General features: G+C 45.8%; 1 protein-coding gene across 1 annotated transcript in view; it reads left to right on the top strand.

Annotated features, from left to right (window-relative positions):
• The window catches only part of LOC144087087 (gamma-crystallin M3-like), a 47,803-nt gene that overhangs the window by 17,660 nt on the left and 17,492 nt on the right, over positions 1–12,651 (top strand). The window contains exon 2 of the mRNA XM_077617385.1: positions 477–10,042. The gene's annotated coding sequence lies outside the window, so the exon portion shown is untranslated. The remainder of the gene's footprint in view (positions 1–476; positions 10,043–12,651) is intronic.

Raw genomic sequence — 12,651 nt, 5'->3', positions numbered from 1 at the left:
ATCAACATACTCTGTTCTGAATCCATTCGTACTGTATGTACAGAACCTTCAAACACATTTCTGGTTGGAAGGAACAACTGTATGTTTCCTCTCCTCAAGCTTCACCACACCCATGATGGCCTTGTCAATTTGTTCTTTCCAACATCTCACGGTTTTCAGCACTTGACAATAACAATACGGAACAGACTTTGGATCACCCAAAGGTTCCTCCCCACACTGTTCATACATGAAATCTAGCGCTTTTGTCAGGCCCCAGACCAGACTGGTGGCTGGTTGTGCCTGCCATCCAATCACAGGCCCAGCACCTAATGACTCAAGCGATTACAGGTGTGAGTCATTAGCCAGTGAGGACTATTTAAAGCCACCAAGAACATGACCACACCGCTGGATCGTCTTATCAGTTCACTGTTAGGTACCCTCTTGTATTTTCTCCTTGCCTGCCTTTATTGATCTATGACCTCTTGTTTTGCACCCAGGATTCCGACCACGCTCAGCCCCACGACCACGGACCACCGACCATGGACAAGGACTTTGCCTTCCCCCTTTCTACCCTCCACTCTGGAGTTCACGCCTACCGACCTTCCTTCTACGACTAACGACTCGCCGATGCTATCCCCTCTTGTGCCTTTGCCCGTCTCTTGGACGATTCTAATAAAGATTCGAGAAACCAGACTCGCAGCCCTTTTCTGCTTTGGGGTCCGCCATCCCCGATCGTAACAGCACGATCCAGCCAACACGGACCCCGTGGGCTCCAACCATGCCCCCACCAATCAACCAGCTCATGACGTACTGAGGGCCCAAGAATTGGAGCCGGATCCAAGACGAGGTACGCATAAGGATCTTTATGTTCCGACACCAATGGAAATTGAATGAATGAATTGAATGAACACCAATTGGAATCAAGGTGCTAGAATGGACCCACACCTCCGGCCTGACTCGCCACCCGGGGGTTGCCTGCACACTGGCGGTGTTGCGCTAGCGCTTTTGGTGGCCGACGTTAAGGGCAGATACACGATCTTTCGTATCTGCCTGCCAAGTGTGCGCGCAACAAATCCTCCACCAAGCTGATCTCCTGTCTACTTCTTCCACTCCAATTCCTAGCCGTCCCAGGTCTCACATTGCGGTCGACTTCGTCACGGGCCTTCCTGAATCCCAGGGAAACTCTGTCATACTAACCATAGTCGACCGGTTTTCCAAGGCTGCCCACTTCATCGCCCTCCGAAAACTACCTTCAGCCCAGGAGATGGCCGCCCTCCTTACGCAGCATGTTTTCCGCCTGCATGGAATCCCGGCCAACATCGTCTCTAACTGGGGTCCACAATTCACTTCTCACGTCTGGTCTGCCTTCTGTTCAGCCCTTAAGATCACAGCAAGCCTCTCCTCGGGATATCATCCGCAGTCTAACGGTCAGTGTGAGCGCACAAATCAGCAGTGGGAGGCAGCGATTCGCTGCGCCACCCATGCCAACCCAACCACATGGAGCGACCAGCTGCCCTGGATTGAGTACGCCCACAACTCCCACCCTAACTCCTCCTCCAACCTGTCCCCTTTCGAGTGCTCCCTAGGCTATCAACCCCCCTTATTTCCTTCCCTGGAGTCAGATATTGCCGTGCCCTTTGTCCAGGCACACCTGACCAGATGTGGCCGTATCTGGGAGAAGGCCCGGGCTGCGCTTCAGCACGCTTCCACCCGTGCCCAAAGGCAGGCCAACCGCCGTCGTGCCCCCGCACCAGCCTATGTTGTTCATCAAAAGGTATGATCTCCCCCTAAGGAACGAGTCCCGGAAGCTGTCCCCCCGCTTCATCGGTCCTTACGAGATCGAACGGGTAATAAACCCATGCGCCGTGCGCCTCAAGCTCCCATCGCCCCTCCGCATCCACCCCACCTTTCACGTTTCCCAAATCAAGCCAGTCACGACAATGGTTTTTTACATTACAAAAAGACTAAAAGAGTGGGGGTCGTCTTATTTTTGGTGTCCAGACATCATACTCATTCACAATGCTAGATGTCGCAATGTATCTTTAAAGTGAATGCTGAACTTAAATCCCTACGCCAGGGCAAACCCCTGGCTGACGAAAAGTTATGATGCAAACGTCAAGCTGATGTTGATAAATGAGGGCTTCAAACAATTGCAAAGCAGCTGTGAAATATGGTGTCACAGAGTATAATGTGATGGAGAGCTAAAAAAAGATCGCCAAAAAAATGCTCTCAGTCAAAGAAAAGCTTTCCGTGGTTCTCAGAGCGGCCACTTCCAAGAGCTTGACAGGAGGGTGTGCGCGTACGTGGACAAGAAATGAAAGGATGGGATGCCCATCAGCAGGGCTGTCATTCAGCTCAAAGCATACCCACCGCTGACTTCAATGGAAGCCTCGGCTGGTGTAAAAGAATGATCCAGCGTAACGGACTAACGCTCCAACGCAGAACAAGTCTAGGAGCGCCTGTCCTCTGATTTTGGAAAGAAGCTGTTGTCTTATCAGCGCTACGTGATCAACTTAAAGAAAAATAACTCTTACCCACTGGATCAGTTTGGCAATGCTGATCAGACACCTGTCCAGAGCTGCCAACCTCCGTCGACCCCATTTCAGGAGTACCGTTGTCCCATTTCCAGAGTTTTATATTTTCATCAGGAGTGAATGCGTTTCGCACAAAATCGATATTAAATGTAAAAAAGAAATATAGGACAATTTAAATCAAACTGTTATTATCATGTTTTACATTAATATTGTGTTTTTTTAAACAACAGCTTATTGAAAATAAGTATAAAAATTGAACTACCGTATTTTCACGACTATAAGGCGCACATAAAAGTCTTAAATTTTCTCCAAAATAGACAGGGCGTCTAATAATCCAGTGCGCTTTATATATGGACCAATACTAAAATTGTTATCACGATAAAATAAAATGAATCAGTTGATAGGGTACACCGACTCTACTATTTTCCCGTAGACAAAGTACTGCGCAATGACTGCTGGGATATGTAGTAGTTCTTTTGTCAATTCACCCAATGGATTGTGGCCTGTATACATCAACATCAATACAGCTTGACAAAGCATGGAAAGCACCGTTGGAAAAGTTACGCTAGCTACCAGCTAGCTACTAGTTACGAATGGATTGTGGCCTGTATACATCGACATCAATACAGCTTGACAAAGCATGGAAAGCACCGAGGGAGAGGAGCACAAAAGGGGCGGGAGGGCTTCGTTTTTTTTTTTCCACACAACGCACTCGTAAACGGAACAAACACTCCACCCTCACGTTCGCAATCGATGGGCTGTTTGCTGTTGTACTATTCCCTTCAAAATATTCTGAAAATGATGCACACAAATGTCCTCACAATCGGATAATGCACGACCACTTGCCAACGAGCAGCAGTCTTTTATCAGCGATCGCTCCGCTGCTCATGGGAGCTTCCGGGGCGCTGGCTAGCGGCTCCCTTTTAGCTTGTAGCATCTGTGGTCGCATCCGCTTTGAACGGCGCCTATGATAGAGTTGCTACCGGGGATGCTATTGCGGGGAGTTGCGAGCCAGTGCCCCTGATGTTCTTATGAGCAGCGAACGAGAAGTAATATAATACTCCTCGTATTAGATAAAAATAACAGGAAATGCAGCAGCTGAGCTTACCCACGTATTGATTGTGGGTAAAGTTTTATTCTGAGAAAGAGTGCCATTGCCTGTCGGCGTTGTGTGCACGAGTATACTTCATTACCCAGAAAGCCCTCTTTTTCCCGCGCATGCGCGTTGTGCCTTTCCTGGTCTGAATAACTCATTCGGTGCTCGTAAATATTGTTATACACGAAAGATATGCAAAAAAGACAGTGCCATGGCCACCTGGCTTGGTCGCATCACGAAATTTTGATCGCATGATGGGCGAATTATTCAATCGAAATTTCCGTCGTAAGACGAGAATATTGTATGACGAACGGTCGTATGACGAGGTACCACTGTACCTCGACATACGAGTGCCCCGACATACGAGCAATTTGATATACGAGTATTTTTTTTAGCAAATATTTATCTTGAGATAGGAGACAAATTTTGATATACGAGCATACAGCGGACGCGAGAGGCTGCTCATAACAACATCATGGGCACTGTCTTTCTGGTCGCAACTCCCTCGTGAAATGTCTCTACGAGCACTGGGCAGAGCGTTGCGTTTTTTCAGTGTTTTTTTTCCCGTTAGTCATTTCGAATGGCGGAGCTTGTTCGCTAATACAAGAGGAGTACTACTTCCTTGGCAAGCTGGAAAGTGGTCGTGCGTTATCCTATTGTGAGAACATTTGTGTGCATCATTTTGGGAATATTTTGAAGGGAAGACAAAAGCAAACAACCCTCAATAGGTTGCATCTAAAAGTCAGGGTGAAGGCGGGGCAAATAGAGCCAACCCGGGAGAAGAAAGGTATATAAATATTTAAAACAAAATTAGAATTAAGTTTAGTGCAAGGTTAGATTAAATTTATTTTTGAGTGTGTCTGCATCGTAATCCAAGTTCATTTAAATTTGTTTACGTTGTTACGAGCGTGTTGCCGAGCAAAAAGTCTCTCTCTCTCACCCCCATCTCCCTCCCCTCTCTCTGTCCCTCTTCCCTCTGCAAAATCCGTCTAATTTTAGTATACTATTAAACACATTTTAGTACTATTAAACCACTAGTTATTTGTTACTTTGTTAATAGATGGCAAATTAGAGCAATTAGAAATGTTTTTCCAATCCAATATCCTGTTTTTGGTGTTTTTTCAGAGGGTTGGAACAAATTAATTTGTTTTTAGTTCATTTCTATGGGAATCGCTCGTTTGAATTATGAGTAAATCGGCATACGAGCTCAGTTCCGGAACGCATTAAGCTCGTATCTCGAGGTACCACTGTACTGGTGGTTTAGTAAGCCTTAATAATACTTACTTCCCCTATGAAAAAAAGAAAATGTTAAAGTTATAGAGGCTACTACCTAAGCAATCGATTCCGAATCGATGGCCACACTGAAGTCGCACAAGACGAATCATTCGTCAGGACTTGTAACTCGGATGAATCACAATGCACTCATGTTACCGAATTCATTCATTTTTCAGTGCAGTTGAATCAAGATGGCATAAACTGTAGCGATAGTGTGAGTTTTGAAGCGTTTAAATTGGAAATGTGGTACTTTTGCTTAAAAAATGTAAGAGACATTTTTTTGGATTTAGCCTTGCTTCTTTCTGCTACTTCTTTTTTGGAACCATTCAGCCATGCCTACGCTATCATACACATGGGATTAGCTGCGAACAATACACAGCAGAAGGAGCAACACCTCAATGCCGCTGGAAAGCCGGAGCTGGGGGAGCCGGGAGAAGAAGCGATGCTTCTGGGTGTGATGACAAGTAGGCTTTTTGTGTTGTTGATAATGACGACAGGGCCTATGTCCGATTATTATTATTATTCAGACAAACCATTCCATCCATTATTAAGATGGAAGAGCTGTCGGCGCTTACCAGGCCGGAATTGGAGTCAATGTGTTGTACTCTGCTACTGTTAATTCTTCAGCTTCAGACTACTGAGGCACTGTGCGGATAAGCCTGGAAGAGTGACTCTTCATATTTTCAACCTGTAGAAGTTCCCCATCTTGTGGAAGACTTCATGTGTATGGTTCCAGTTTTATCCTCCTTTAAATCGTCTTTTACTTGTGTCTGTATCCGTTTTTGCTACTGCAACCAAGATGGCGCCGCTCAAGTGGCAGCCGGCAGTGGTAGCTCCGTCCGCTCTTGCTCGTTTTGTGTTTTTGCTGCTTTTCTGTCTTTTTTTATTGCACTTTGGAATTTCTTAATGACATCCCATATTCTTTGATTTGCTTTGTACTTTTTGCTTTGTTGTTCTGCGGCCTTTGCGACTTGTCGCACCTGTCGCATGGATTGGTTTCTTTGTGCTAGTCCAAGACGTCTTTGGAGCCGTTCAGCCGTGCCTCCGTTGTCATGCACGCGGGATCAGCTATAATGAAGCTGTGTTTGCCAGCGATCATCCACTGCTCCCACGCCGCTTGTAACTTTGATTTGAAAGCCCGGTTGATGCCGATGTCCAGCGGCTGTAATTCTTTGGTCAAGCCTCCGGGAATGACAGCAAGCTCTGAGTATACGTCACGTAACCAGTCTCGGCGGCGCTCGTGACGTATATGACGGCTCGCCCTCTGTTTTGATTTGCGACTCCATGCCCGGCTGGTGAACACAGCTTCACGAAAAGTGGCAGGCAGCGCCGGGCTTCTTACGCTACGATTTCAATGGATCGTTGCCGCCTGGGCGAACGTGTCTGCTTGCACGGTTGTTCGAGCTTTTGCCAAAGCCTGCATAATTTCTAAGGAGCCACATGGAAATTACGGTGACTCTGAAAATGAAGAGAGGGGGGGATCCGGCTATTTGGAAGGCTCGTTCGGGCAATTGTTTAATTCTGACACAGAAGATGAGGAGTTTGAGGGATTTGAAGGTGATGATGACTTGAGTAAATTGTAAAATGTCCAAATAAAGCACTACCGAACTCAGTTTTGCTTCCATTGCCTTTTTAAAGCTTTGCAGTCTCTCTCATTTGCAGCTGTGCAATGCATCCTGCTGGACGATCGCCAATGTTGACTCGGGTGATGGCATACTCCTAAATTTCACTTTCTTCGGTGTCTCTCCAAAGAAATCTGTGTAGGTGCATTTCTGGTTCTTCCAACCACACCGAGTTGTACATCTTCTTGATGTCTCCAAGGGCTGCATGCACTCCTCTTCTGAATCTGAGTAAAACTGCTCGGATTGGGTTGAGGACGTCTGGTCCTTTCAACAGGATATCGTTCATGCTAAGTCCCTTGAACTTCTGGCTGCTGCTCCAGACTAGGCGCACTGGTGTGGTGACGGAGTGGGGGTTTGGCGCTACCAAGTGGCTAACGTACCACACCGGTCCTCTCCAATTGGTGATCATTTCTTTGCTGAGTTTCTTTGCTGCTCTTCTTTCCACCATTTCATGGACTTGGGATGCGTATGCCACTTTCCACTTGTGTTCTTTCTTGAGTTGTTCTTCTGTTCTCAGAAAGGTTGCTTCTACTCCACTTCTGTTGTAGGGTAGAGAAATGGGGTCTTCGATCCATGGGTATTTCGTATCCCAGTGAGGTTGGTTGACGTGATCATCGGTGGTGACATAGGTGAGGCCTTTCCTGATGATTTCCAGCTCTCTCTCTCCTCGCTCAGTGTCATCTCCTTGCCTCCTGGCTGGCAGTTACCACATCTGCATCCTCCGCACTTTGGTTCGCAGGCTGCCCCAATACTGTCCCATTTCCACCAGTTGAGGAATTCTTTGTGACAGTGCTTCTAGTTTCAGCTTTGAATTCCTCTGGTGCTCTGAGTTCCTGGTATTTCACAGCTGTGGCCCTCATGGACCGTGAAAAGTATGTCCTGGATGTGCGAGCTGCCACACTCTCTTCCTCAAAGAGGTCTGGGTGCGTTCCGCCAATGATCTTCCCCAATGGCCCGTCCCATAAGACGAGGTCGCCGATCACCTTCACCCTCTGTGGTGCGAGGCGTCCTTCCCGGTGACCGATGAGCAGCTCGACTTGCTCTGGTCTGTGCAGGTCCTCTAAGCTGACATCTGGGAAGAACCCTTTCAGTTTTTCGGGTTTGATAGTCCTACCTATCTTTGCTATTTCTTTCAAACCATAACAAGTGAGTTCATGGTCTCTTAGTGTCTTGATTCTCACTCGGAGCAGATATTTTTTAGTTCTTTCTTTCAGAACCATCCTCCCAACACCGTGGACCAATAGAGTGACCTTCTCACTTATGAGGTTGAGTCTCTTGGCTGCGCTGTGGGTAATGTAGTTAGTATCAGACGCCAAGTCAATCAGTGTTCCGATCTTCTGACCTGCATTGGCTGTTACTTCGAGGAGCATGAGCATCACTGGGAGTTCCTCCCCTGCACTATGCCCCATTCCTGCAGACTTGTCCGTGCAGAGCGACCTTGCCGAAACATTGGTGAAGGCTCTCTTGAATTCTTCTGGTGCTTCGGGGGACAGTCCAGACATGAATCGCTGTTGTCGTTCTGTCAATTCGAGCCTCCCCGCGTTTAGTCTTGGTGTCGCGTCTCCTTTTTGACACAAGAAAAAGTGATGGTCTTTCTTGCAGCTCTGTTTCCTGCACAAGTAAGTGTCCCTGCATTCGCTTTCATCTTTGTGACACCCTAGGCACTTTTTGCAGGCTCCCAACCGTTCAACTGCACTCAACTTGTCTTTTGGTTTCAGGTTTTTGAACGCCTTGCAGAAGAAAAGCTTCTCTGGGTGCCCCTCTTCCCCGCAGACAACACATCCCCCTTTGCTCGTGGTCTTGGTCTTGGTCGAGGCGTACCTTCTGGGTTCATTTGGCCTTGGTTCTACTGATCTTCTCTCGGGCTTCCGAGATGTTTTAAGCTGCTCGATCCTCTCCAAGACCTCCTCTTGGTCCTTCAGGTACCTTAGGAGGTTGTCGAAGTGGTTGTCTGGGGTGACTCCATTAGCTCGGTTGGTCATGAAGATTAACCAGTTCGTCATTATTGTTTCTGGTAATTTACTCTCTATTGATCTGATCACAAGCGGATTTTTGATGGCTCCAGTGTAGTCGAGTTCTATGAGATCGTTGAGGGGCTTTTCGATTGCCTGGATCATGTCAATTACTTTCCGGGGTTGGTCTGATGTCAGGATGGAGATTTTTTCCAGGTCTCCAACGATTTCCAAGGCTATTGTTGTTTTGTTTCCGAATCGGTTTTCCAGTATCCTGAATATGTCTTCGGTGGTCTCACAGGTGGACAGGCTTAGGTCTCTGCTGATCCTCCCGTCCACACTTTCAAGGAGCTGGAGTCTTCTGGCTCCCGTCGAGCCAGTTGGCTCGCCTTCTTTCTGAAGACTTTCCCAGGTCTTCTTCCATGGGTGGAAATCTCTCCTGGAGCCATAGAATTTGGGCAGACTGGTGTCCTTAATTTTGAGACCGGGTGGCTGTTCTGCAGGCTTTGTTCGGAGGGTTCCTTCTTTTGTTCCCTCCTTCTCGGGCCTTCCTAGTTGGTCTGCTTTCTTTATATTGATGGCGACCTTTTGTTTCTTAAGGTTCTCTTGTTTCCTCTCCCAGGTGGCTTTTGCTTCATCTGGGATCCATTTTCCCCACTCCTTGTATATTGTCGTGAACTCAAGCACGCTTTTCTTTGCGTTGCTTACGTGCTGTTCATAGGCTTTACATGCCGCAGTCCCTGGGGCCCCAAGGGCATGTTCGCAGTATACTTCTGCTTCCACCATTGCGCTCAAGAGCTCATCTCTACCAAATCTGTCCCAGAGATTTGATTGTACTATTTCCCTTACTTCTGTTAGCTTGGTTTCACAGTCTTCTTTGGTCTTCTTTATTTTCTCCAATATTCCTTCAATATCTTCCTCGGAACCTCCCCGTTCGGCAAGGAGGCCGAGTTCGCAATCGCTATTGGTGCCATGTACCTCTCGTGCTTGTGCATAGAGCCTATTATATTCCTTCAGCAACTCTGATTTTTCCAGTTTTCTTGCCTCTTTGCCTAGGTGAGTGGCTTGATTGATGAAAGCTCTTTCTGCTTTGGCCCTTTCGAGCCTTAGCAGCTCAATTGTCCTCCCAGTGGCTTCTTCCGCCATGGCTTGAGGCCTCGCTCCTCTTGAGGCCCTTCCGACGACTGCGTTGGCTTTGACTCAAGGCCTTTAATCCTTTGTCTATGATGCCATGCTGGTTTTCCACTGTCAAGTTATCTCTACTTTCTTCAAATTTTGCCCCAAACTTGAAAAGGGGCCCCGATCTTATCAACGCAGGAACAACTCAAATTCTTCCAGTTTACAATTTTATTGAAGTTTATGGTGATAGGAAGTGGTTAGGTTGAAAACCTTAAAGAAAGGGGGAAAGAAGGTCATTCAGGTTTCACGTTACTATGGTGATCAAAGTGTTGCTCTTGAGTTTACTAATAACATCTTGACTTTACTACAGAAAAGGAGAAGAGCGTTGAAATGATAGAGTGGAAATGCATGGGTACATTAACTGATTGAGTAAATCAAACACAAATATTCACTTTACAGAGATAGGTGTTAGGTTTATCCAATTGTAGGTTTATCCTTAGGTATTTCAGCTTTCAATAAAAAAGGCATCTGTAGTCACATCACCATTTAATTCTTGCAAAAAGAGAATACATCCAGCCGCTCGTCCGATCAAGATTATTCTAACGAGTGGCATTATGTCCTGCCCATTTAAGGCCTCAAATCAAAACAATTACAAGGTTATCGACAAGATCCAATTGCGTAAGCAAGAAACAAAACAATTCCATAATCAAGCAAACCTAGCGTCAACCTAGCGTCACAAATTAAAACAATATGCTTGATAGCCATCCGCTGAACCAACAACAATTTAAGCGTCCTTCACAGATCTTCATTGCGAACTTGCATCTGGGGAAAAGGTTGAGACGTATCTTCCAGTAATCAGTCCTCGGAGCAAGGACTCAATGTATTGTTTATGTCCTAGCAAACTTGTATCTCTCGCTGGAGCCAGCTGTCCTGGAGAGCGACCTTGGGGTAAGCGTTTGTCTTCGTTGAAAGCGATCAACACATATATATATATTGTTTAATATAGTTACACATTTAGGATGAGCATTACTATTCCTAATAAGCAAATATATTGATTAATATAGTAAGCATGTATATTATAAGGCTTTATATTCATTGCAAACACATTTATAATAATGATTACTCCAACATTCCCCCCTATATTATAAATTTGCACATGATCCCCTTAATAAAACTTCCTTTCAACTTGATTCCATTAATTCCAAATGAACATATAGTAACATCCCAGAATGAACCCAACATTCCCCCTTTTTATTATATGTTCGTTATTTATTTTATGGCAAATCCAAGAAGAGAGGGATATCTCCGTTGGCTGTTTTAATTTTACCCGCTTAGGCCCTACTCGTTCGGCAGGTCTGAAAGCAGAAAACAAAATCATTTTCGCCATCATTTTTCATCCTCGGAATTACCATGCTCTTGAAATTCACTGCTTCCCTCAGTATGTCTCATCAACAGAGGATATAATTCATGCAATTTAGAATATGTAGGGGCAATCGCAGTGGTCATAAGTCACCTTATCAAAGATCTTAAGCAGGGAATAATACAACACCCACATATGTCAAAAGCTTAGCAAAAAGGGCTACGGAAAATGCAACAGATTGGGCCAAATCCAAAGGGCTTATGCCACCAGCTCCAGGCGGATTCTCTGACTCCAGAATGCTTCTTCATATTGCGGTTGAGGGTCTGCAGGCCACTAATGGCTTGGGTGAGGGACCCACCGGGTGACGTGTTGTTCGGTATGAAGGTGCAACATTGATCTCCAAACATTTTACACACGCCCCCTTGCTCCGCAAGCAGCATATCAACTGCTATGCGATCCTGGAACGCCATAAGACTGGTGGCTGCCAATTGTTCCTTTATCGCCACAAATCCCTGTTCGGTATAATTTCCAAGTTTTTGGACATTGTAATGCAGGTAATTTATCCGATCAACATTTTTGTTTGGAGTAATTTAAAAAAAAATAGACTCCCAACCTGCTGCGATCTGATTAGCCAACTTATACTCATCTGGTACGCCCCGGGGATGCCAATCGCATCAATGTATGTTGGATCTCCCTCTCTCCATACCGATCGACACCGTCGGGAGGGACCCATCATCATACTGGATTTCAGCCAATTGTATCTCCTTCACTGTAGATCAGGGGTCTCGAACTCAATTTACCTGGGGGCCGCTAGAGGCCGAGTCTGGGTGAGACTGGGCCGCATCAGGATTTCCACAAGAAAAGCACTGATAAAACATTCCAACGTTATCAAATATCTTTATTTTTTAACAAAAAATAATGAATTAAATAAATTAACTTAAAGATGAATAAAAAATAAATCAATCAGTAATACAAAACCAAATAATACTAATGAGCATACAGTAGATATACACTGGCTGGCTAAGTAGAGAAAATGAATTATTTTTATTCCGTTTCAAATGTCTGTATTAACAGCTCTTTAACCTTTAACTTTCTGAACTTGAATGGAACATTGAACATGAAATATTCTGAACACGGCTTCTCTTGCCTACTCCTTGCTGCTAGAGACCTGGCAGCGTTTCTTCTCACATAGTCACATTTGGCTTGAGGGAGGAAGCAGTGGAGACCCTCAGTAGAGCTTGAAGATGCTCATCAGTAAGTCTGGACCTGTACTTGGACTTATTGAAGTTCAAGGTGGAGAAGAGCTTCTCACACAAGTATGTGCTCCCAAAAAGGCACATGGTCCGTTTGAACCTTCGGGAAAGTTCAGGGAAGCTGGGGGTCAACTCTCTCAAAAATTGCCCAAGCTTGTCTGCTTCTCCACTCACCTCCCTGAACTTGGCTTTGAGTGCAGAGTTGCACTGCAGGTCAATGAGCTCCATTTGAAGCTCAGGAGGGGCATCTTCCACATCAAAGCAGAAGGGGTCCGCAAAAATTTGAAATGTGGCTTTGTGTGTCTTGAAGTCTGCAAATCTGTGATCAAATTCCTCCTGTAGCTTCGAAATGGCCTCAACATACTTCTCACCACTGAATGGTGTGCCTGCATCCACGAGAGCCTTGCATGCTGGGAAATGGCAAAGGTTTGTCTGAGAGAGCTGGGCTTTCCATAACACAA

Source organism: Stigmatopora argus, chromosome 13 (assembly GCF_051989625.1).
Source record: "Stigmatopora argus isolate UIUO_Sarg chromosome 13, RoL_Sarg_1.0, whole genome shotgun sequence".
NCBI classification, from domain to species: domain Eukaryota; kingdom Metazoa; phylum Chordata; class Actinopteri; order Syngnathiformes; family Syngnathidae; genus Stigmatopora; species Stigmatopora argus.
Note: the sequence above shows the minus strand (reverse complement) of the source record. Positions and strands in the feature narration are given on the sequence as shown.